The sequence below is a fragment of the Triticum aestivum genome, chromosome 3A (genome assembly GCF_018294505.1).
Source record: "Triticum aestivum cultivar Chinese Spring chromosome 3A, IWGSC CS RefSeq v2.1, whole genome shotgun sequence".
Lineage (NCBI taxonomy): Eukaryota > Viridiplantae > Streptophyta > Magnoliopsida > Poales > Poaceae > Triticum > Triticum aestivum.
This window is the reverse complement of record NC_057800.1, coordinates 409877096-409898904: the sequence shown is the minus strand read 5'-3', so window position 1 is coordinate 409898904 and position 21809 is coordinate 409877096.

The window sequence follows — 21809 nt, the reverse complement described above, 5'->3', positions numbered from 1 at the left end:
TTGTCGTCATTTTGATCTGAAGCGCCGGATTATAACATATAACACGAAAAAATGCCACATGACAAGAAATCATAACCTCACTGCCCAAAGGAGACAACATGAATCCCGACGGACAAACTAGACGAGGAACAAAGCTCAAATTAAAGATAAACTCGTAGAAAAGGGGTCCGTCGATAGATGTCCTAATTAACATAGCCGGCTTGACCTAGATGGCAGCCGAGTAGTCACTGTTCGTGCATGTGCCCCCAATGACTAGCCCAACTCAGTTGTCGCTGTTTAACCCTCGCAGTGATCCGAAGCACATGACACCTAATTTTGCGAGATGACAAGAAACCTTTTTTTAGATTTCTCACCACAACTACAGCCATGTACAACACAGCCTGCACGATATGTAGACGATAGCCAATCCAGGCGTGTCTGCTGGAGTCTGGTCACATGCATGGACGAACTGATCTTCCGTGTCTTGCAGGGATCGTCCAGGCACCAACGTAGTACAACACTTCTCTAGTACTATCGCTCGTCTCCCTCTTCTATTAAGTCACCCGACTTGCGGGGCCGGGGAGTGTGCCTATGGTCGGTTCTCAATTGCCGTCCCACATGTGTGTGCAAACGCAATATGACGCGCGTTCCATTCGGAGAGCAGCGTGCCAGACCGACCGACCGTCTGGGGTGCGACGCGAACGCGACGGGCGTGCTGTATACTCCGTACATGTGTACCGCCGTTTTCTAGACGCTTTGCTCCATGGCGCGGGCGCAATCCATGGATACAAAATTAGTATACTGTATACTATTTAAAAGTCGAGGGCGGGGCTTTTCCTGCGCGGTAGGCGGGGCAGTTCCGCCTAGTCGGTTCGACAGAGACGCGAGAAGACGAGGGAGTAGGCTGCTGCAAACGTAGGGCTGTGTGATTTGACAGCGAGTTACTGCTGGACAGGTGGGGCCCCGTGATTTGACTTGCCATTATCATTTTAACTGCGGCGCTACGACCGGCGTGAGTCTCCCGATTCCTGACCACCTCCATACAGGTGCCTCTCCCAATGCTCCACCATGTAGTAGAGGCTGGCTCTTGCATGAGAGCCCACTTCTCCACTTTTTCCTTGCCTCTCTTTCCTCCACATATGCAAAAATGCCATGTAAAGCGCACTATTGTACTTACTTTTACTTGCTCCTACAGGTGCTTAAGCTTGCCACATAGGCATAAAGTCTGATGTGGCAAGTTAATCAAGAAGAGAGAGACTAGTTTGGTGACCCAAGGAAGAAACGGTGCTAAGCGCGTGTACCTAGGTGAAAAGACAATTTTGAGTCTATAGCTAATTAAATGAAGCAAACTTAGCAACACCATTTCATTGGAAGAGGTCACTCCTTGGCAAATGCAATAAATACTAGTACTCCCTGTGTCCCATAATATAAGAACGTTTTTGGCACTACACTAGTGTCAAAAACGTTCTTATATTATGGGACGGAGGGAGTACGAAGAAAGAGATAGAGAGGAGTAAAAAATACACTTATAGCCAACCTTATAGCCAACCTTGTTGTAGTATGAGTGACTAAGTGATGACTATGTATGACATGCCAACATCAGATAGCCTAACGCACCGTGTTAAATCTCCAAGGGCGCGACCGCGCGAGCGACGCGACGGTCGTGGTAGGCGCGACCATGATACGGGCTGCTGGCAGCCCTTGGATCTGAGATCAAACGGTCGCATGCTAAGTTGCTGAAAATTTGCAGAATAACCCTCCAGGATAGGATATTCACCCATAGGTCTAGAATCACGCCATGCAACCGTTCGATCTCAGATCCAAGGGCTCTCGGAAGCCCGTATCATGGGAGAATGGAAAGCCACTACCCTGCCGTTCGCACGCTGGCAGTTCGCTCCTACTCGTCCCCGCACGTCCTTCAATACTACGGCGGTTCGCTCCTAGTCGTCCCGTCCATTCACATTACGGCAGTTCCACTAATCCTAACCCTCCTCCCAAATCCATGGCGTCCCAAATCTCCACGATCGGCGGTGAGTACAAGGTTAGAACCATCACCGGCGATGAGTTCGACGTCATCTACACCCGTTCTTCCGCGACGGTGAAAGGATGCCTTTCTCGCTTCAGACGCATGTTCGAAGACTCAGATGATGAGTGGGTCGCTGGGCTAGATGTTGAGTACACCACAGTCCTGGGACGAGAGAAGGATCTAAAGGACGAAGAGAGGAAGAAGCCCGCCGTGATCCAGGTTTGCGTGCATGACTTATGCTTGGTCTACCACATATGCCATGCCGACGTTGAGTGCCAGGATTTTAAGGACTTCCTCGAGAGCAACCTAGTCAAATTCGTTACTGTAGACTTTGGTAACGACAAAGAAGTCCTGCGTCGGATAGGCCTCGTTGTAGGCAACACCTTCGACCTCCAGAAGAATCGGCTGGTGTCCTCTCGTCAGCCTTCAATGCTGACCCTGGCAGGAGCCATGGTTCATCCTTCGTACGGTAAACTGGAGAAACCTCCATACACGTTTCATCGTCATGCATGGCAGCGGAATGTACTAGATATAGACCACATCCACTACGCTGCAATGGATGGCTACCTTTGCTTCAATATCTACAAGGGTTGGATGAAGAGCAACAGCCAAGTGTGCGGTTCAAGCAAAGAAGTATCGGCCAAGAGGAAGAGGGACAAGGACGAAGTCGAGGACGTGGACGAGGACTCCGAGTAAGGTGGCAGTGTCGTTGCTCATGGTGGTTCTAATGCAGTGTCTACCGGAATAGTTGCAAAGTTTAATTTCAGGTGTGCTTAATTTAATTTGAGGGGTGTGTTGTGCTGAGCCCCCAGCAGAACTATGTTATGTTTCTTCTCGTTACTTTAACTCTTCAGTACGTACATACTAGTATTTCTTACATTTCATCTTTTAGTTGGTATAGTACTACCACTCGTTTCTTCACATTATATACGTACAATATATATGGCCAACATCATATAGCCAGCAGTTTAGTTGTCAAAGAATTTCAGGGTGCTTAGTTTTGTCAAAGAATTCCAGGATGCTTAGAGGGTGCTTGGATCCAAGGGACTTATTTTAGTCTGACTAAAAATAGTCTCTTTAAGAGGCTAAAGTTCCAAGCACCCCTGACTAAAGAGGGGCTAAAACTAGTCTTGAGACTAAAATTTTTAGTCAGGGGTACCCCTACTAAAATGTGGATTAGTCCTCTCTCTACTCATTTAACTCCTCTCCTTTAACACAGGCGAGTTCTGGATTGGAGGGTTTGGAGGATAATAAATGCTCATTAACTTGATTTTAGCCTTTTTAGTATTTGGATCCAAGCATGGGTGAGGCTAGCATGTTTTAGTCCCACTACTTTTAGTCATGGGACTAAAACGTATCCAAGCACCCTCTTAGTTTTATTTGAGGGGTGGGTTGTGCTGGACACCATTATTGTGACTAGCCTTTTTAATAGTACTATATGCATAATTTGGCGACGAGCGCTCTCTATATGTACCACCTTTTTTTTAATTTCAAGTTTTGCTCCATGGCGCAATCCATCGATACTACTGCTGTACAAAAGTATACATTTTTTAAAAGGCTAGAGGGCGGGGCAGTCTAGCTTGGTCGGTTTCACGAGAGGCGAGGGCCTTTGTGATTTGACGGCTCATTACTGCTGGAAGGCGGGGCCTTGTGATTTGACTGCTCGTATAAATGCGCCGACGACCTGATCGAGGAGGAGCAAAGAACCGTGCGGTATACTCAAGTTTTCCACTGGAGTAGTACTGCGACGGAGGAGCACGAAACACGGCAGCCCAGTGCCATATGGCGATAAAAAATGATCTAATTTGCTAGTCATCTCATTGTTAGCATTGTTCTATTCATTCCCTCAAAAAAACATTGTTCTATTCATGCCTCGCAGAGAACGTGACACGTGCGGCGAAACACCCGAAGCAAAAGATGAAACACAGGAGCAAAAGAAGAAGGAAGATTATCACCCCAAATGATCTAATTCGCCGCGGAGTCGTAACTGCTTCTTCATCGCCTCCACGACCTCCATCTCCTTGCGCGTCTCCTCCGCCATCTTCTTCATTCTGTCCATGACGCGGGATTTCTCGACGCGAGCCTTCATCATCTGTTCCACGGCCGCATTACGTACCTTGACAGCAGCCGGGTGCTCGATGCGGAGCTTCGCCAACTCCTCCTTCTGTTCCATGACGAGGGCCTGCAGCATCTTCATCGAGGAACTACTATTCTCATGCAGCTTCTTCCAGCCGGCGTTCTTCTCCTTCAACAGGTCGATCTCGTGGCAGAGCTTCGCCTTGTCCTCCTGAAGTCGCAGGATTTCGCCGGTCGCCTTCTTCTCCGAGGCAATGCTCTTCTTCAGCAGCATCACCAAGCCGGCGGTCAACTCCCCCTGCTGATTGAGCTCAGCGGGCATGTCGTCGAGGCTCTCCTTCAGCAACTCCATCAAGCCTTGGATGAACTCCTTCTGCTTATTGAGCTGATCGGGCATGCCGTCGAGGGATAACGACTCCAGCTCCGCCGGCTCGGCATGTTCGCCTCCGCGGCTAGGGCGCTCCTGGGAGCCATCGCCTGCCCGTGAGAGATCTTTCGAGGTCTCTGCGTGGCGGCGAGCCCTCTTTTTTTTCCGCAGCCTTGGTTGCCGCTCCCTTGTTACGAGTAGTTCTCGACCTAGAGCTCTGCTCACCGGCCATGGCAACGACGGACGAAGAAGAAGCACTTATGAGGAGGAAAGGTAGAGTAATTTTCGGTTAGGTAGTTCCCCTTTTTATAACCTAAGTACTAGCACTAGTACTAATACCTGCATAGTGGGAACACGTTCAGGTTTGGTACGTACTAGTAGGTGTGAGCAGGCTTTCGAATGTGATGGGAACAAGGTAAAGATTAATTGATGGTTTTGGTTTCGAGGCCCGAAACGGCTCCCGATGAGTTTAGCGGAACATAAATTTCAAGTACTACACTGCTCAAATGCGTAAATATTATGTTACTGTCAAAAATTGGCACAAAATACGAAGGAGACCAATGGAAGTACTACTAGCAACCCACGATTTAACTACTCGCATGCGCGCAGTGGAGTAATAATGTCTTTCTTCCGCCCTCACGTCCACTCAATTTGCATGCGCTGTATTAATTGACCATCAATGAAGTGAACGACTTTACACGCGTCAAATTATCACATGGGGTGGATCTTGGTACAAAATTGCGTCCGCCCGTGTACCCGCGTGTGCGTGCGAGGGAATGAGTGCGTGCGTGGCGTGCGTGCACATCTTCGCTTCGTGCATGTACCGCCAGTATGGCTCAGGGAGGACGAGTACATTCTTCTGGAACCAGCAGCACGTCACTGTGATCAATCCACGCAAGGAGGTCGCGACAACGCCTCCACATGTGCCACGTGGCTTCATGAACTGTAAGAGAGACACTGTGTAGCGTGCCATTGGTATTCTAATTTACGTGTTTTGCACATACTCGAAGTACTAGTAAGGTACACGTGCATTGCACGCATCAGATTTTGCAACCAAATTATGAATAAATACCACACTATAGCATGTAAGCTCTGAGTCATATATGCCTGATGTAGCCCTTCGTTTAATTCTTATAGTTCATCTCATTCAAAATCAATTAGTTTTTATAAAAAAGCTAAGAACGCGGGAATAGGAAAAACATGGGATTATAGTGGAATGTCGTCTTGAATCCTACAGGATTGTACGAGTGTTTGATTGTGCATAGAAAAAACGCAGAATTCTTTCAAAGAGGTTTGAGTGGATGGGATGTTTCCTATGAAATCTAGTGCAAATGAATCATATGGAAAAATTCCTATGGTTTACAATCCTACGAATCAAACAACCAAGATAGGAAAAATTCCTAATGATTAGAATCCTCCAAAATTCCTTTGAGAATCCTTTGAATCAAAGAAGCCCTTAATCTATTTTATGATTCATGGAATTGTGCGTTGTAAAGCATAAAGTAAAAACAAATAATGGCAATTCAACTAGAAAAAAGTTTGGGCAGTTATGATACGGAAGATTCTAGAACAAAAGAGAACCACTGTTGTTTTGAGGTTTGTGCATTATGCTTAAGTTCAACCATGGAGTCTGCTAGATTGTACATGTGGCAAAATCCGGTGGGGGGCTAGAAGATGGTGCGAGGGGCCGAGTGGAGGGAGACTATGAAGGAATGCACAAGTGCGAGATCGATATTTAGAGAGAGGGGGCGAACACGTGCGCTGTTGCGCGCAGTGGCGGAGCCATGAAAAATAAATGAGCTAGGGGGCCAAGCATTGCTAATCCTTTACGAGGAGGGTCAATTCATGAACTTAAACCATTTTTAGCAGCAATTGTCTAATGATCACATTCATATTAGCCTCGATATATAGTGATGTTAGGGGGGAGGGGGGCAGGGCCCTTACTGCCCCCTGTCTTCGCCATTGTGCACGCGTCTGAGAGATGAAGCGGAAGGCATGGATGATGAGAGGGGGACGTTGGATATATAATTAATGTGGGTGTATTAGCTATATATGTTAATCCTATATAGAGAGGTATAGATTGATCGATGTGGACGTGGGAAAGAGGGTGAGACCTCACTGGATATATCGATTGATCGGTTTGTGTGGAAAACTATGAAAGACCTAGCTATATACACACATACATAGAGGAACATCGATCGTTGCGCATGCACGCGTGAGAGATAAAGAATGCCCGATATGATGGAGAGGGGGATGTGTGTGGGTGTGTGCCTTCATGGGAGACCGACCTGAAGAAAAAGATTGCATGCGTGCGATGGATAATGCCGACTGGTAGTGTGTGTGCATGCATGCACGAGAGAAAGTTAGTGGTACAATTATAAAGAGAAGACTACTGTGTGGGTGTAAAAGAATAGGTGAGGTCATAATCAATGTAAAGTTGAATTCAAATATTTGAATAAGAGATCCTGATGTTTGAAACCCATGCATGCATGAATATAACGGAGATCTGCGCGGTGTGGTTTGGAAACGAGCATGTTGTAATGTATACACATTGAACAAGGTCAGACTGATTTGAATTTGAGATACCGATGGCAGACATCATTTGGCCACGTCGCATCCGTGCATGGACACACTATTCTAATTGGAGATGATGGGCGGCTTTCGCATCACATATCTATATCTATACCCCTATATATATATTATATTTATATTTTTTATATTGTGTGCGGGTAACTTTAACTTTGAAAGATGGTCGTTGGATGAGGCGAATCCGATGGTCCAAAGATGGCAAATTTGAGCACTACTGGCCGTTGGATATCATCTAGATTCCACCAGATTTCGCCACATGTATAATCTAGAAGACTCCATGGTTGAACTTAAGCATAATGCACAAACATCAAAACACAAGCACTTCTTATTTGTTCTAGAATCTTCCGTATCAGAATTGCCCAAATGTTTTTCTACATGATTTGCCATTATTTGTTTTTACTTTATGTCTTACGACGCACAATTCCATGAATCTTAAAATAGATTAGCTTTCTTATAAAAACTAGATGATTTTGAATGAAATGAACTATAAGAATTAAACGAACATCTACATCATGCATATATGACTCAAAGCTTGCATGCTATAATGTGGTATTTATTCATAATTTGGTTGCCAAATCTCATGCGTGCAATGCACGTGTACCTTACTCTAGTCTAAATGGTGTTTGTGTGTGTGTTGTGCGTGTTGAGGTGCAAATTGTCTTTTTTTGGGTACACGTTAAGCTTGTTCTTCCGAAATTTCAAGCCGCGCCTTGTTATGCCGAAAATTCAAGCTAGCGTCTCTGTCTATCGTGCTGCGAAACTCCCGCCTCTTCAACCCGCGCCTTGTTAGCCCGAAATATTTAAGATATATCTTTGTCTCGTTGTGCTCCGACAACTCCCTCCATCTCAACCCGCGCCTTGCTATTCCGAAATTACAACGCGCGCGAAAACTCCCACCTCCTGTGAAATCCCGACACGCGAAATGCCCGTGGTACCCCTGAACCGAAAGAACCGCCTCAAATCGGTGGGGGTACTTTCGTAACTTACCCCACATTTCGGACAAGCGCGTCTCTAAGCCATGGTTCCCCACTGCCATCCCATCCGCCCACCCATTCGTACACCGAGGCCGCGAAAACCCGCGACGAAACCCCACACCCTGCTCCGTCCGCCACCCAGCCGGAGCCTCTTCCCCGACGACGTCGTCCACAGCAACACCTCGACGTCCCTCATCCACCGTACCGGATGAGGATCCGTCGTCGATCTCATCGTCCCGCCGGTTCAGCCACCCCGTCCTCCACCTCCAAGGAGCTGCCCCGACGTTCCCCTCGTCTTTCGCGCCACCTCCATTCCCACACCGCCGTCTTCACCTGCACCACCGGAAGAGCATCATCATCACCGTTTCCTCGGATGAAGCTGCGGCCTAATCGGCGCCACCAAAGAGGTTGTACACTAATCGCCGCATTTTCTTCTTGATTCGATCTCACGGTGCTGCCGGCGCTCGGTCCCGAGCCGACACGGCGCGGCTCCATCCACGGCGGCGTCGCCGGCCACTTCCTCCACGGCGTCGCTCCCTCGGCGGCGACGTCCACATCAGTAGGAGCTGCTGCTGCTTTAGCTCTCGCTCGCGCTGCTGCTCTGCTCTTGCTCTCGGTCCCCTGCCTGGTCTGCTCTTGCTATTGCTCTTGCTCGCGCTGCTGCTCTCGCTCTTGCTCTTGCTTGCGATGCTGCTCCGATTTAGCTACACTTCAGTCGACTGAATCGACTTTTGGGTCAGTCGATTTTCAGGGGGTGGGGGGGGGCTCGCCGGGGTGAAGGAAGAACCAGCCGCAGCGGGGAGGGGGGCTCGCCGGAGAGGTACCCCACTATCTATCTTAGGGTTCAGGATGGGGGCGGTGGTCGCCGGCGGTGGCGGGGCGTTGGCGGGGCGGTGGCGTGGGGATCGCCGGAGAAAAAGCTCGGCACGGGGGGGCCTAGAGGGATGGCCGGGGCGGCGGCGGACCGGCGGTGGGGAGTGTTTTCGGGGCGGGCGGGGCGGCGCACCGCCGGCCGCGGGCGGCGGGGGGCTGCTGTTTGGCCGGTGGTGGCTGGCGGCTCAGGGGGTGGAGGTTGAAGATGAACCGCAGGCCCTTGATTTCGTATCCAACGGCTGCAAAATCGACTGACCAGAGATGAAAAAGTCAGTCGACCGACGTGTAGCCTCACCTTGCTAGTGCGTTCAGTTTCGACAGCAAAATTCAGTTTCGACAGCAAAATTCAGTTTCGACAGTTAAGTTCAGTTTCGACAGTTAAGTTCAGTTTCGACAGTTAAATTCAGTTTCGACAGTTAAGTTCAGAGATGAGCGGCTGATGTATTTTACATCTAGCACTTTGTGGTTATGTATTTTACGTCATGTATTGGAGATGCTATTAGAATTCCACTCAGGTTAACGTTGTTCGTTGTCTCTCTTGTCCTGCTTCAGCCTCGGCGTCGTACAACTCACCGGAGCTGCTCCAACGACGAAACCCTCCATCACAGCGGAGCAGTACCTCGGGCTCCATCTCCAGACGCCTAAGATCTTCTTCCCCTCCTCCGACAGCCAAGTCAGCCGGAGCATCCTCACCGGCCAACCCAATCACGCTGAGATCGACATGGCTTCGCCAAAGAGGTTGTACACTTGTTGCATCTCTTTTTTACTCTACATGTTATATATATTGTCCACTGAGCACTCGTAGTAACGGGAAATACGATTATTTTATCCTACTATATGACAAGCAGTGAGGTACCAGGCAACTTAGCTATCCGTGATGGACTCTCTTGAACGCCATCATTATTTATCTCTGCGCGTTTGAGCTGTGCATTTGTCGATGGGCCTGGGAGTTGAGCTAGTATGGCAGTGGCCTGGGTCCAAAGTAATAGAAGTAGCACAAAAACATTTTTTTAGTGTAGGATTTTCCTTGCTCAAGCCTGCCTACTAGAATCGCCAGTGCTTGAAAGGAAAAGTGAATGAAAAACATCGGAATTGGAAAGTTTCCTATGGTACTACTTTTCATGAATTTGGTGCAAAGGAATGGAGCAAAGGAAAACTGTAGGATTTGTTCCTTTAGTGTCTCCTTGAAAGAAAAACCGTAGGAATTCTAATTTCCACTTCTCCTCCTTTTCATATTCCTATTCATCAAGCACAAGACTAAGAGATAGTAGCATAATAGCATTATAACCGTACATTTTCTTGTGGTTTGACTTAATCTCACCATGCTTTTTTGCATCCTGTGATCTTCCAATTGTTGTGAATCAAACACCCAGATTGGCAGAAATCCTGTGTTTTTAAATTCTCTGTTTTGCACGTGCATTCCTATCCTATTCCTGTCTATTTCCTATCCCTGCATTGTTAGAATCCTCAAATTCAAACAAGCCCTTACTCAATTACTTCTGTTACAGATATGTGTCAAAGAAAACCTTGTGTGGTTTGTCCTGCTCCTGCGGCGCTGTGTTCCACCCCAGCTCAGCTGCTCCAACGACGGAAGGGTTCACCACAGCAGGGATCCGCTCTCCAGACTGTCTTTCGCCGCCTCAGATCTTCTTCCCCGCCGCCGGCAGCCACGGCAACTGCATTACCATCATCAACTGAGCAGATGACCTTGAGGACTACACGGGTCCGCAAGAGAGGTCGCACTCTTCCGTGTCTGCTTACGTTATGCGTCGCTTAATATGATGACATGCTACATTATCGTCGTGTTCACCTATTAGACTCCGAGTCAGGTCCAAACTAATGCTGAAACTTGAGTTTTTAAATGGTTGTGGGGTACATATTGGGGCAGCAATCAGTACTATCTGTCTACTATCTGGTTAATCTCCGGTGTCTACTATGAGTTTCATGTTGGGTGCAAACAAACATTAAAGGAGCCATTATCTGTATTTTTTAACTAAAGCTATTATCTGCCTGCTATCATTGGTTTTGGGTCTATCCACAGTTTGCTACCATCACTCTGGATTTGTGCATGCACTCCTTACATAATCTCACTATGTTTTATTCCTATGCATGCCAGTTATTGTACACAATGGAACTGATCATGTAGAGCAAAAGAGACGAGCCTTGCGTGGCAATAAAATTTCATGCAGACGTCGTTCCATGGTGGGCGCAAAGGCAGCCCCCCTCCACCCATTTCGGATCGTAATCAAGAGGAAGATAACTGTTCTGAGGGGGATTCAGAAGGAGAAGACCACTCCTATTTACCCCATGAGGTCTTCGCTCTAACTTGGCATGCTGATGTTGGTAATATCATGCATATGGTGCCTTGCATTGCTTACTGTATACATTAAAGATGTCATCTGCTTAGTTTAGACATGCTTTGTGTCAATGCCATCTGTTTAGTTTCTTTATCGTATATGTGAATCATGCAATGCCATCTTGTCTAGCCAGGCATCATATATGTGAATTTTGCAATGCCACCCTGGTTAGCCAGTCATCTTATATGTGAATTATATCATGCCATCATTTTTTATTACGTGTTAAATTTGTCAACAATTTTAGTACATTCAATTACTCTTCCTGTGCATCAGCCATTCGGCACGGTCATGGAAAAATCTGGAGTGGAAACAAGGTCTTCAGAGCAGACAATGCTATCTGACGAAGCGCATGTCTTGCTGGTTACCGATAGCTCCTCAGAGGAGGATTCAGAGACAGATGACCAGTCATATTCCCCCCCCCGAGGTGCATGCCCTAACTTGGCAGGGTTATGTTGCTCATATCGTGCGTATGGTATCTTGCATTGCTATGTCATTTGCTTAGTTTAGACATGCTTTGTGTGAATGCCACCTGTTTAGTGTCTAATTACCATATATGTGAATTATGCAATGCCATCTTGTTGCAAGACATTATATATGTGAATTATGCAATGTTATCTTGTTGCAAGGCATTATGTATGTGAATTATGCAATGCCATGCTGTTTAGGCAAGCGTCATATATGTGAATTATATCATGCCGTCCTTTTTTTGTATTTCTCATTGCTTTTGTCGACAATGTTTGTATATTCAACTGCTCTTCCTGTGCATCAGCCATTTGAATTGGTGATGGAGAAATCTGGAGTGAAAACAAGGTCTTCAGAGCAGACAATGCTACCTGCTGAAGCAGATATCTTGCTGGTTACAGATAGCTCTTCAGAGGAGGATTCAGAGGCAGATGACCAGTCCTATTATCCCCCTGAGGTGTATGCTCAAACTTGGCAGGGTTATATTACTCATATAATGCATATGTTGTATTGCAATGCTTAGTTTTTACATCATATACACAATATTGAATGCCATCTCCTTAGTTGACACATCATATATGCGATTGCCCTCTGCTCACTTCCTTAGTATATAAATCATATATTTGAATTATGTCATGCCATGATGTTTACATAGACAGCATGTATCTGAATTATGGCATGCCAACCCATTTTCTAAAGACATAATATAGTTATATCATCTCATCCTGTTTACATAGTCATCATATTTTAAATTATGTCATTCTATCCGTGAATTATATCATGCCATCATGTTTCCATCGACGGCATGTTTGTGATTTATGGCATGCCAACCACTTTAATAGACACATCGTATAGTTATATCATGTCATCCTGTTTACATAGTCATCATATTTTGAAGTATGTCATTCTATCCTGTTTAGTTAGCCATCATACATGTGAAATTGTGTCATGCTATCCTGTTTAATTAGCCATCATATATGTGAAATTATGTCCTGCTATTCTGTTTGCTTAGACAACATAAATGTGAATTATTTCATGCCCTGTTTTCTTCCCTACTATCCATTGCACCTGTCTATCTTACAATGTCTGTACATTCAATTACTTTTCTTGTTTATCAGCCATTTCAATTGGAGGGAGTGATGGCAGTATCTGTGGGAGTAAAAACACGGTCTTCAGAAAAGATCGTGCTACCTGTCGATGCAGATAGAACCACGGTTGTACTTGCCCAAGAACCAGCCCCACCACACATAACCCACACTCATGCAGATTGTACCCCTACCCAGTTGGACAGAGAACCAGCTACACCCCTTCTAACCCCAACCCCAGCAGATAGACACCCAGTTCCCGTTGACACAGCACCGTCTCCACCACAGAGCACCCAAACACGAGCAGTTAGTAAGGCAACTGCAGTGCCCAAATCACGAGGACCACCACTCCGAACCCGAAGTCAACGCTTAAAGCAGAAGAAGAATTGTTCTCAGGTCAGGTTCCGTAGCTATGGTTCATACTACTTTGCTCTTGCATCACTGTATTTACTGATACCAACTAATTTCAAATTTGAAGGATGCAATTGAAACTCCAATGGCGCAACAGGTATGTTTTAAACCTGTTTCTTCAACGTGTTTGGCTGTTTGCTGTTGTAACTTGCTCTATGTTGATTTCAGTTTCAATTGAATAAACAGTTATGTTCTCATGCCATGCACATTACAAGTGTTGTTATTGCTGTGTAGTTTCCCACACTTATATTCTGTCTATGCTGCTTTGTCTTAAATAGATATGATTCGAACTGTATCTATCTTGATTTGGCAACATAAACTAGAATGATATAGACCATACAGTGACCATACTACATAGATATATGTTTGTTTCATGCTGTTATCCTGTCCACCTTACTACTGAACTGGTTTACCAAAATGAGTTTCATATACTACATTGTAAACCTGAGATGTGTTTGTTTGTTTCTCTTTTAGAACGCGGATAAAATATTGGAGAAGAGTACCCTGTTATGCAATGGTAAAGGAAGTAATGCAGATAAGGTTCAAGATAGTGAGACATCCCTGTTGGTCTCCAAGAAAGCTGATAAAAACTATATTGAAGACACTGAGACAACCCCAAAGTCCTGTCTTGATGTAGTGTTCGAGTTACTGGCTACCACTGCTGGCACCAGCTCTTCGAACTCGTTGCCTGAATCAGTTCGGCTTCTTGAGTCTCAACTTCAAGTTGAAAGACATCGATCAGATGTTATGCGACAGGAAGCCGAAGGACTGAGGAAGTCCCTGCAGAATTCAGATGCATACTTTCTGGTGCAACAGCAAGCGCTGGAGGACTTAAGCGCCAAACAAGAGAAAGTTAATAAGCTTGCTAAGCATCTTGCCAGCATTATGGGTACCCAGGATATTGTTTCTTGAGCTCTTCTGAAGTGGTTTCAGTTCTGGACTTGTTTTGCTGCGGCGTTTATATGCTGCTGTGTTCCCTATATTTGCACTGGTGGCGAACTTTGATGCCCAGTGGATGTAATATGTGTAATAGCCGTGATAGCCTAGTGTAAGTTGCTTGCTTATTTATTTCCTTGTTGTCTTGTTTATTTGTTTGCTTGTAGTCAGTGCAGTTCTTTTTCTGCGGTTTGCTAGTGGCTGCAATAACCTATTTTTTAAAACTAGGCCACAATAACCATGGGCTAATATTTACTGTAGTGACACTGGGCCTCCTACGGGCCGTAGAAACAGTGGGCCTTCTACGGGCCGTATAAACAGTGGGCCTTCTACGGGCCGTAGAAACAGTGGGCCTTCTACGGGCCGTAGAAACAATGGGCCTTCTACGGGCCGTAGAAACAATGGGCCTTCTACGGGCCGTATCATCAATGGGCCTTATACGGGCCGTATGATCGATTGGCCAAACATGGGCCAAACAGACCGCATTCTGGCCGTAAACGGGCTAGAGTTGGAATCGTCCGTTCATGGGCCGACCATAACGGGCCATCGTTAATAGGCCGTATTTGATGACGCTATGAAAACGGCCCAACGTATTAACGGACCACAAACGGGCCGACTGTAACCACGGGCTGAATTTGGCCCACAAGCAGAAAATGACAGTAACGGGCCGTAAGTAAACGAATGCTGGAAAATAGCCCAAGAATAAATGGGCTCTGAGAAGGCCGAAAGATAACATGGGCTGGAAACGGCCCAACGGAATAACGGGCCGTTAATGGGTATAAAGTGATACACTGTTCTTTACGGGCCAGTTTCACCACGGGCCGTTAATGGGTGTAAAGTGATACACTGTTCATTACGGGCCAGTTTCACCACGGGCCGTTAATAGGCCAAGAGTTACATAGGGCCTCATATGGGCCGAAAGACGTCATGGGCCATACATGGGCCAGAAGTGAAAACGGGCTGGAATCATATTGGATGGCCCAGATGACGCTACTGGGCCTAATTCGAATAGGGCGTAACGGGCCTTGGGTTAGCGGGCTGTAAATGGGCTATATGCGAACATGCCGTTAACAGGCTTTCCATGGGCCGGCCCGCCACCTTTTGACCAAGTCAAACGGGCCGGCCTTTTCACAGGAATGGGCCTCTGTTGGGCCGTGCCACGTGTCGACGTATCATAGGCGCCTTCTGTCCAATGAGTGGATGACATCTGTCCCAGCGATGAGCCGACACGTGTTTCCTCCAGCCAATGATGATTTTACACATGGAAAATCCCCATTGGTCGGGGCTGTTAACGGGTTATCGGATCCAAAACCCGACCCGATAGCTTAACGGCGTTCCGTTACGGTGGATGCCACGTGTCGGTCACCCTTGACGAAAGCACTTATGTGATGCACGATTTATCGTCATGGAAGTGGACACTTCCGTGATGATAATTTTGGTAATGTCATGGAACACTTCTACGACAGCACAGGTATGACTATCTTGATTCTGTCATAAATTGTCATGGATGTACATGCATGACAGAAAATGTGACCTACTGTGACAAACATGTATCATCACAGAAGTGTATTTTTTGTAGTGCTCCTTGTCAGTCACAAACGACAGTAGCCCAACATCCCGAAAACAATCTAGGGACTCTTCAAGGCATGGGAGCCCAGCCATAGCATCACCATCCAGACGCTTGTGGGGAAAAATCCGGTCCTGGTTGTACAAGATGCAAGAGTAATAGATTCGTTGCAGATGGCTCCAAAACCTGTCAAAGGAGATTTTGGGGTTCTTGGCATTGTCAAATAAAGTGTTGTGCGCCCTGAAGCTTTGCACATCAAAGGAGCCTGGGGTAGTGGCAGCACTAGGAAGCCTTGGCAATCTTGGCTTTGACTTCTGAACCTGAGGCCTCTGCTCCACATGATAATCATATTGTGGCTAAGAGCAGTGGGTGGACCATGATAGGCCATCTGACAGTCACCAACTCATGACGATTTAATGTGCATTCCATAGTATGAGGCCTTGGTGGAGGAACAGTGTCATCAGAGATGATTGGCGGCACAATGGTGTCAGTAGTCGCATTGGCTTCAGGCTCCACATTATCTTCAGCCATGATAGTGTCATTGGCTTCAGTAGAGTTGGTTGTGGCAGCCTCATTGTTTTCAACCTCCATCTCTTCAACAACTGGAGGGTTGGGCTCAATGATGCCTCCTGTGCGGCCGTTTATGTAGATATGTATATAATCTGAAAGTTTGCAGTCGTCGGCTTCCGCCCCCACGCATATAATGCGGGGGTGTTCGCAGAAAACGCGTATTCACACTTGATCCAATGTCTTGGTCCATTAAGGAGGTGGTAGCGCAGCGAACGAGGCAATCGGATTATATTGCTTTAACACTTTCACTTAGCCATAGGAGTTTGATGGTGGGGCTACTACATAGCCCCTAGTACTTCTGCGCTCGTCCAAATACGGGGCGCGTACGTACATGACCGGGAAACGGCCCTTCATTAATGCGTAGGAATCCCGAAGATTCCGTAGAGTCGTCGAGTGGCTGACCAGTCTCACGCTTTATCATGACAATCAGTTTTTGGCTTTCTCTACTGAGGTGCTCATCCGGATGAACCAGGGCACAATCGTAGTAGTTCTCCCAGTGCTACCTTAGCCGGTATAGCGGAACGTAAGGTACCAAAACGTGGGAGCCGGGCAAACCCAACATTTGACCAAAGACATGATTCGGAGCTGATGCATATAAGGCCAAACTCACGACGCCGAACACTCCCTAACGTATTCGATCTTTATAACATATGTCGGGCTGAACGAGGCCCTTAATAATAAATCTCGGGTGTCCAGGTACGTGCAATATCCTGACGTGGCCACATGCCAATATGTCGGCATCCTTCTCGGTTGTATTGAGTATCCAGAGGATGTGAACAACAAGAGACAGTAAAAAAAGGTTTATGCAGGGTCTTAATCTAAAAAGAAACCTTTGAGCGGGTCCCTGCTGCATGTCTACGCCTGTGTCTACGTTGTGCCGTGTCCTGGACAGGTGTAGCAGGATTGTCATCTGTAAAAGAGAAGAACTTAGGTGAAAGTTGTCGTGCCAGAAAATTGGTTATTATCAATAAACCATTAAAATTCAAGATAAGTCAAGTTGAGCTGGACTAGCCCTGATTACACGCGGGAAGCCCCTGGTACCGTCTAGGAGGGCTTGATCATCAAACCAATCTCATGTATATGTAGTGGTGCACCGGGCTCGTCTAACCGTGTATGTGGTCTTGACGACCTGCCATTTTTCTGGTTGGTGAGGCCGTCTAGTGCTCGGCGGGTAAAGCCGCCGCACATTTTTCCGTGCGTAGAGCACGCTCAGTATTTCCGCTAACTGTGATGGTGCCACGTGGACCGGGCATCTTAAGCTTGAGGGAAGCGTAATGCGGGATTGCATTAAAACGGGCGAAAGCCGCTCTTCCGAGTATTGCCTGATAGCCACTTCGGAATGGAGCGATGTAGAAATTTAAACTTTCGCTTCAGAAGTTGTCAGAAGAACCGAATACAACCTCTAGTAATAGAGAGCCCGTGCAGCGGGCCTCTAGGCCTGGTATTACTCCCTTGAAGGTAGCAGTACGATGGCTTATTTTTGTCAGGTCTATCCCCATTTTGCGGGCTGTGTCCTGATATATCAGATTTAGACCACTGCCGTCCATGAGGACTCATGTGAGATTGTATCCATTTATTATTGGGTCTAACACCAAGGCAGCCAATCCTTCGTGCCGGATGCTTGTCGCGTGACCCCCGCAATCAAAAGTGATCGGGCAGGCCAACCAGGGGTTGAACCTAGGGGTGACGGGCTCTATGGCGCGTGTGTCTCGGAGTGCATGTTTGCTTCTCCTCTTTGCCACATGGATCATGTTGACTATTTTAACCTCTGGTGGGAATTTTTTCTATCCTCCAGTGCTTTGCTGGTGAGGCTCGTCCTCGTCTTCGCTTGGTGTCTCCCTCCCCCTTGTGTTCGGCGTTTAGCTTACCGGCCTACTTGAAGACCCAGCATTCTCTGTGGGTGTGATTTGCATGTTTATCGGGGGTGTCATGAATCTGACATAGTTTGTCAAGAATCTTGTTTAGGCCAGACGGTCCGTCTCTGCTGCCTTCGAAAGGCTTTTTCCGCTGACCTAGTCGAGAGCCCCTGAATCCAGCATTTACCGCCATATTATCTGGGCTATCTTCTTTATTTTGACGCTTGCTTTTATTGCGTCATGGTTTTCCATTGCCATCCCTGACTTCAGATGTGCTTGGGTCGCTGGTGCTACTGCGGGCTAACCAGCTGTCTTCGCCCGCGCAAAAGCGGGTTATAAGACTTGTTAGAGCTGCCATTGTTCTCGGTTTTTCTTGGCCGAGGTGTCTAGGAAGACATTCGTCTCGGACGCTGTGTTTGAAAGCTGCTAAGGCTTCAGTGTCCGGACAGTCGATGATTTGGTTCTTCTTGGTGAGAAACCCGTTCCAAAGCTTTCGGGCGGACTCTCGAGACAGTTGAATTATATGACTTAAATCGTATGCATCCGGAGTCGGGCGTAGGTCCCTTGAAAATTAGCCCGAAAAGCGTCCTCGAGCTCCTCCCAACTTCCAATTGAGTTTTTGGGGAGGCTTTTCAGCCAGTGTCGAGCTGGTCCTTTAAGCTTGAGGGGCAAGTATTTAATGGCATGGAGATCATCTCCGCGAGCCATGTGGATATGGAGGATAAAGTCCTCAATCCAGACCCCGGGGTCTGTGGTCCTGTCGTACACCTCTATGTTCACTGGTTTGAATCCTTCTAGCAATTCGTGATCCAGCACCTCATCGGTGAAACATAGGGGGTGTGCGGCACCCCTGTACCTAGATGTACCATGGCGTCTGGACGGTTGTGGTATTTGGTTTTGATTTTGTGCCAGAGCACACTTCCTAGATCCATAGATGGATCTGGTCATACCGGATTTTTGGCGCATGTCCTCATGTACATCATGTGTTGACTTATGTGCGTATTTGTTATCCGCTCTATCACGGTCACAAGGTGGTGGATCCGGCCAGTTGGCCATTTCATTTTTTGGTTGTGTGGGCTCTGAGGCCTTGTCGTCGAATTCAGGTAACAGCTTGCGCTTTGGATAGCTCTTTGTGTGGTAACTTCCACCATACTTTGCTTCGTTGTCGAGCACTTTGTTCCACCTGCTGTTGAGTGTATTTTGTGCGGCCGTAAGCCTTTGCTTCTGCTTCTTCAGACTCCTCGCTGTGGCAATAAGCCTTATGCGGAGGTTCTCTTGCTCCAAGTGTGTTTCTGGGATGATGTGTGCATCTTCGTCCGGACTGTTTTCCTCCCCAGAGGGGGTTTGATGAGGTTTATACTCGGCGTCGCCGTGTTCGGGCGTCGGATCCGTACTATGTTCGCCGCTTGCAACTTCATCGTGCTCTGCCGCCAGGGCCATGTGGTTGTCGTTTCCTCTGGAGTCGACTGGAGTGTTATTTTCTCTTGCGCTGTTATCGCTGTTTTTACTATCGCGGGATTTAGAGCGGCGCCGATGACGTCGGCGCTTGGGTTGCTTCTTGGAGGGGCCATCCTCCGCTGTCTCTTCGCCATTGCCTTGTTTGGGTGTATCCACCATGTATATGTCATGTGATGAAGTTGATGTCCGGCGCCCTGTGGGCGCTGGTTCCTGTTCGTCTCCTGCATCTTCGTCCATGCCGTCGATGTCTTCGGAGTCGAAGTTGAGCATGTCGGTTAAGTCGTCGATAGTGGCTACTAAGTGGGTGGTGGGCAGGCAGCGAATTTCTTCGTCGTCCGTATCCCATTCTAGCCGGACATAGTTCGGCCAAGGTTCTCCTAACAGGGAGAGAGACCTTAATGAATTTCGCACATCGCGGAAGGGCGAGTGCTGAAAGATATCCGCGGAGATGAACTCCATGATCGGCGCCCAGTCGGATTCAACGGGCACGGATGTAAGCGGCTCGGAGTCCGTGGCCGGAGGTGAATCCAGTGGTTCGGCGACACGGCTCTCGTAAGGGGTGAAGTCAGTATCCGGCTCTATCGCCACTGAGAGTGCGGCCTCCATGGTGGGGTCTATCCCTCTGCTCTCGGATGGCACGATTTGCTCAGGATTGATGGCCGGAGTAGTTGCACATGCGATTTCATGAATATTGTCCGACGACAGAGTTACGTCATGATCGTCGTGACTGTGCGGCGCACCTGACATGGGCTCGAATCCGTCGAAGATCAAGTCTCCGCGGATGTTGGCAGTGTAGTTTAAGTTTTCGAACCTGACCTGATGGCCACGGGCGTAGCTCTCGATCTGCTCTAGATGGCCAAGCGAATTGGCCCGCAGTGCGAAGCCGCCGAATATGAAGATCTGTCCGGGGAGCAAAACCTCACCTTGGACCGCATCGTTACCGATGATAGAAGGAGCCATCGGGCCTTACGGTGACGGCACAGTGGAACTCTCAATGAAAGCACCAATGTCGGTGTCAAAACCGGTGGATCTCGGGTAGGGGGTCCCGAACTGTGCATCTAAGGTGGATGGTAATAGGAGGCAGGGGACACGATGTTTACCCAGGTTCGGGCCCTCTTGATGGAGGTAATACCCTACGTCCTGCTTGATTGTTCTTGATGATATGAGTATTACAAGAGTTGATCTACCACGAGATCGTAGAGGCTAAACCCTAGAAGCTAGCCTATGGTATGATTGTATGTTGTCCTACGGACTAAACCCTCCAGTTTATATAGACACCGGAGGGGGCTAGGGTTACACAGAGTCGGTTACAAGGGAGGAGATCTACATATCCGTATTGGCTAGCTTGCCTTCCACGCCAAGGAGAGTCCCATCCGGACACGGGACGAAGTCTTCAATCTTGTATCTTCATAGTCCAACAGTCCGGCCAAAGGATATAGTCCGGCTATCCGGAAACCCCCTAATCCAGGACTCCTCAATGACCGAGGTGGTAAACTGTGGAGGGGGCACCGCACATGGCTAAGAGATGTCTGTTGTGCCTTTGGGGTGCCCCCCGCCTCTGTATATAAAGGGGAGAGGAGGAGGCGGCCGACCTAAGGGGGCGCACCATAAGGGGGAGTAGTAGGACTCCTAGTCCAAGTAGGATTCGGCCCCCTCCTTCCATCCACCGGAGAGGGAAAAGGGGAAGGGAGAGAGAGGGAGAAGGAAAGAGGGGGGCCGCCCCCCTCCCCTAGTCCAATTCGGTTTGGGAAAGGGGGGCGCCCCTCTCACGTGGCCTTTCTCCTCTCCTCCAATAAGGCCCAATACTTCTCCCGGGGGGGTTCCGGTAACCTCCCGGTACTCCGGAAAAATGCGCGAACCACTCGGAACCATTCCAATGTCCAAATACAACCTTCCAATATATGAATCTTTACCTCTCGACCATTTCGAGACTCCTCGTCATGTCTGTGATCTCATCCGGGACTCTGAACAAACTTCAGTCATCAAATCACATAACTCATAATACAAATCGTCATCAAACGTTAAGCGTGCGGACCCTACGGGTTCGAGAACTATGTAGACATGACCGAGACACATCTCCAGTCAATAACCAATAGCGGAACCTGGATGCTCATATTGGCTCCTACATATTCTACGAAGATCTTTATCGGTCAAACCACATAACAACATATGTCATTCCCTTTGTCATCGGTATGTTACTTGCCTGAGATTCGATCGTTGGTA